We start from the raw sequence: 5,001 nt of genomic DNA, 5'->3' as shown, positions 1-5,001 counted from the left end.
GTATCCCCCCACAGAGGGACAAAAGGACCCCCTGATGATCCTCTAATCGCCTGAGCCAAGGTGTGAAACTGGGTGTGGGTCCCTTGTGTCGTCCTTTGTGTCTTCCCTGGTGAACTTGATGTTTTTGTCCACAGCGTTGATGTGCGCAGTGAAGGATTCCACTTCTTGTGTCTTGATTTTGACCCAGGTGTCGTCTACATATCTGTACCTGTGGCTGGGTACTCTTCCTTTGAAAGAGCCAAGAGCCTTCCTTTCCACTTCCTCCATGTAAAGGTTGGCTACAATGGGTGACACGGGGGAGCCCAATGCGCAGCCATGTTTTTGTCTGTAGAAGCCCTCGTTGTATTTGAAGTATGTTGTTGTAAGGCAGAGGTCTAACAGTGTGCAGATCTGATCGGGTGTGAAGTTGGTCCTGTCTTCTAAGGAGCTGTCTTCTTGTAGTCGTTTTCTGACAGTCTCCACTGCCTCTGTGGTGGGTATGCAAGTGAAGAGAGAGACTACATCAAAGGACACCATGGTTTCATCTGGATCCAGGGTAAGTTTCTGGACCTTGTCAGTGAAGTCAGTGGAGTTCTTGATGTGGTGTGGGGTGTTCCCCACGAGAGGAGCAAGGATGGTAGAAAGATGTTTTGCAATGTTATAATTGGCTGAGTTTATGCTACTGACTATAGGTATGAGTGGGATCCCTTCCTTGTGGATCTTAGGAAGTCCGTAAATGCAGGGTATGGCATCCCCTGGATAAAGGCAGTGATATGTAAGGCGGTCAATAATTTTGTCCTTTTCAAGGTCCTGAAGGCAAGCTATAACTTTCTTTTTGTAGCTGCTTGTGGGGTCTCACTTTAAGGCTTCGTAGGTATTGTTGTCACTGAGGAGAGTAGTGATCTTTGTATGGTAATCTGTAGTGTTTAGGACCACCGTGCATCTTCCCTTATCAGCTGGTAACATAGTGATGTTGTGGTCTTTGCTCAGGGAAGCGACGGGCTTCTTTTCTTGTATTGTGAGGTTGGACGGAGGGACTTTGGCACTGGAGAGGGTGGCTGAGACTTTCATCCTGATTTGCTCTGCTTCTGTCTTTGATAATTTATTAATCTGTATGGCGGTTTCTGTGGTTGTGATGAGGTCCACTATGGGCAACTGTTGCGGAGAAATGGCAAAATTGAGTCCTTTGGCTAATACTCTCTTTTCAGGTTCAGTGAGATTCCGGTCTGAAAAGTTCTTTACCCATTTCTCCTGACTGTCTTCAGGTGTGTGTTCCTCTCTGAGTTGTGTAGGTTCAGAATGAGGAGTGTGTGTGTTTTTAAAGCAAGGTGTGAAATTTCCTGGGTTGTCCCGCACCAGTTGAACACCCTTCAACTGGTGCACGAGTATGAAAGGGAATCAAGGAAACTAGGGGATTATTGTCTGCAACCTAAGATGCAGACAAAGCAGAGTTGTTCCTAAGAGCCTGCGGCTTGGATCCACTGTCAGGGGATACAGAGCAGACTTGATTCTACAGAAAGCACAAAATCAGCTTTTAAGTGAAAGGATAAGACAGGTCCACTTCACTATAGATGCCCTCCAGATCAAGATTAGCCAGACTCTGCAGGAACTGGTAACCCTTCTACCCTCTCCAATCTTAGAAGAGGTTTACAAGTTTGTGGACAAGGCTCAGCGGGCCCAACACTCTAAAGGAAAAGAAAGACAACATGTGTTGGGCATGGTCAGAAACTATTAATGTGGGAAGCATGCAGTGACAAAATAATAACTCACCCTTAAAGGTGTTAAACCTAAATTGACGAGTCTGTTTTGAAAATGTAAGGAGTAGAAAGTAAAACGTCAGAAAAATAAGTACTCAAGTAAAATGCTACTGCAAATTCTACTTAAGTACAGTAAAGAAATATTTGTACGCTACTTCCTTCCTTCTTCTCAAGGCCCTGATGCTGATTGCCACACTGTGTTTATGTGCTAAAAGAGAAATCGTTTCCAGCCTTGTTACTAAAACTGATTCTGAAGCACAACTTCACTAACTCAGAGGGTATAGCAACCATTGCAGTTTGTCTCGAAACAACTGTAATCTCCAGATTTTGACATTTTTTCTAAATTGAATTACGATTTGAATCTCAAAATTGCAACTTTATTTTCAATGTGACCCATAATATTTTTTTTAATGTGTCCCTAATACTCCTTTGTACAACAACAATTAACTCGAGAAGCTTTATAAGGTAAAGACCCTACAATAATGCAAAGAATACAGAGAAAACCTAAGAGTCACATGACCCATTATGAGCAAGCACTTAGGCGACAGTGGCAAGGAAAAACTCCCTTTTAACAGGAAGAAACCTCTAGCAGAACCAGGTTTACCAAGGGGTGGAAAGTTTTAAGCCTGATCTTAAAGCTAGAGAGGGGCTCTAACTCTAACTACTGAATAACTCATGAATACAATACAATGCTCCGGCAGAACCAGGCTCAGAGAGGGGCGGGGCCATCTGCTGTGATTGGTTGGAGTGAGAGAAGGAAGACAGGATAAAGACATGCTGTGGAAGAGAGACAGAGATTAATAACAAGTATGATTCAGTGCAGAGAGGTCTATTAACACAGTGAGTGAGAAAGGTGACTGGAAAGGAAAAACTCAGTGCATCATGGGAATCCCCTGGCAGCCTACGTCTATTGCAGCATAACTAAGGGAGGATTCAGGGTCACCTGGTCCAGCCCTAACTATATGCTTTAGCAAAAAGGAAAGTTTTAAGCCTAATCTTAAAGCTAGAGAGGGGCTCTAACTCCTGAATCCAAGCTGGAAGCTGGTTCCACAGAAGAGGGGCCTGAAAACTGAAAGCTCTCCCTCCCATTCTACTTTTAAACACTCTGGGAACAACAAGTAAGCCTGCAGTGCGCGAGTGAAGGGCACAAATGGGGTGATATGGTACTACAAGGTCATTAAAATAACACCGGGCCTGATTATTTAAGACCTTGTATGTGAGGAGCAGGAATTTGGATTCAATTCTGGATTTAACAGGAAGCCAATGAAGGGAAGTCAATATAGAAACCATATATATACTGAGCTCTAGGACACTTTATCACTTAAGGATTTGCACATTTCACGAGGGGTGGGAGCAGCTTGAGCACCTGAGACTTCCTCCTCAGACTCATCAGATGTGTCTGTGTCTTCCGATTGATGCTCTATACCATTGTCCTTCTCAGAAACTGGATGCATATCGCTATTCTGACCTATGTCCTCTGCCTCATTAGGAAAGTTATGGTCGAGAACCTGGCTTATTGTGTCTTTATTTTCTCTTGCTGAAATCTGGAGTGTGTACTCACCATCTAATCCTAGCTGGCCTGTACATGCCTTACATGTCTGCATATTTTCTTTTCAGTCTTTGGAAGCAGAATATTAGTGACTACCTATATATAAACAGGTAAAGAGAGAAGGTCCTGAATAAATTCTCTCTCTGTGTGTCAGAGAGCTTTCAGTGTGTTTATGATATCAATTTTGGTAGTACGTGTTGTTTTATAGTAACAACAAAGATCATTATTTTTGTCAGACTATTTTATAATGTTGTAACATTTATTTATTTTTTTGCTTTGTTTTCTTTAAATAAAAGTTCCATACAAAGTTATAAGGCCTGGATGGAGTGGACACAGTTAAACTGTACCTTTATACAAACCAGGCGAGAAATGTGGGTGTAGTGATGGATGCAGACCTAAACTTAGAAAAACACATTAAGACAATAACAAAGTCAGCTTACTATCACCTCAAGAATATTTCAAGGATAAAAGATCTGATGTCTCAACAGGACCTGGAAAAACTAGTCCATGCATTAATCTTTAGTAGGCTTGATTACTGTAACAGCATCTTTACAGGTCTACCTACAAAATCAGTCAGACAACTACAGCTCATTCAGAACTCTGCTGCTCGAGTCCTCACTAAGACCAAAAAAGTGGACCACATCAGTCCAGCTCTGAGGTCTTTACACTGGCTGCCTGTCCGTCAGAGGATAGACTTTAAAGTTCTGATGCTGGTCTATAAAGCTCTGAATGGTTTAGGACCAAAATACCTCAGTGACCTTCTGACCCAGTATGAACCTTCCAAATCTATCCGGTCATCTGGATCTGTTTTTTTTTATCAGTTCCCAGAGTCAGAACCAAACACGGAGAAGCTGCATTCAGCTTTTATGCTCCATATATCTGGAACAAACTCCCAGAAAGCCTCAGATCAGCTGAAACGCTCAGTTTATTTAAATCCAGGTTGAAGACTCACCTATTCTCAGCTGCATTTGAATAAAGCACCAAATCCACACTTTTAAGCTTAAATTTCAAAACTTACATTTTAAATACTGATTTTATCTACTGTTCTGATTTTATCTACGGTTTTTTTAATCGATTTTAAATCATACTTTTTATTTGTTTTTTAATGTCTCTGTAAAGCACTTTGAATCACCTTGTTGTTGAATTGTGCTATATAAATAAACTTGCCTTCCCCTGCCTTGCCTTGCCTTATACAGTCAAGAAATGTGAATATAATTTTAAATATGGCTTTATTGAAGATTATATAAAGACGAACATGAAAAGTTATTTGGTGAAGAATGTAAAAGATAAAAAGACAAAAATATAATATACAGTTAATTTGCTATTAATTAGCCCTCTTCAGAACAAATAATAAAGGCATTATAACTATGACCCAGTTTTGTAACTATAATCAGAGTGTAGATTTTGCCTCGTGTCGCTTTGTGGCGCTGTTTAGAATTGATTTCTTTAAATCCAACAGAGCGCTTTAAATCCTTCAGGTAAACAACGTGTGGTGACCTTCAAATTAAAATACCTTAGAATTTCTTTGGTAAAGGTTGACTGTCAGAACACCTGCTGGACATTATTTATCAATGAATTAAAGCGAATTATTAGTGGATTAAAGATTTAATCGAGCATCACATACTTATAATTAAAAAAGTAAAATGCTTTTACTTTGCAGAGTTATAACCGGAACTAACAGTCCACATTTCCGTAACTTTACCAGTGGACCGTGGC

The sequence above is a fragment of the Neolamprologus brichardi genome, chromosome 3, assembly GCF_056152115.1.
Source record: "Neolamprologus brichardi isolate AB-2024 chromosome 3, ASM5615211v1, whole genome shotgun sequence".
Classification (NCBI taxonomy): domain Eukaryota; kingdom Metazoa; phylum Chordata; class Actinopteri; order Cichliformes; family Cichlidae; genus Neolamprologus; species Neolamprologus brichardi.
This window is presented reverse-complemented; position numbering follows the sequence as displayed.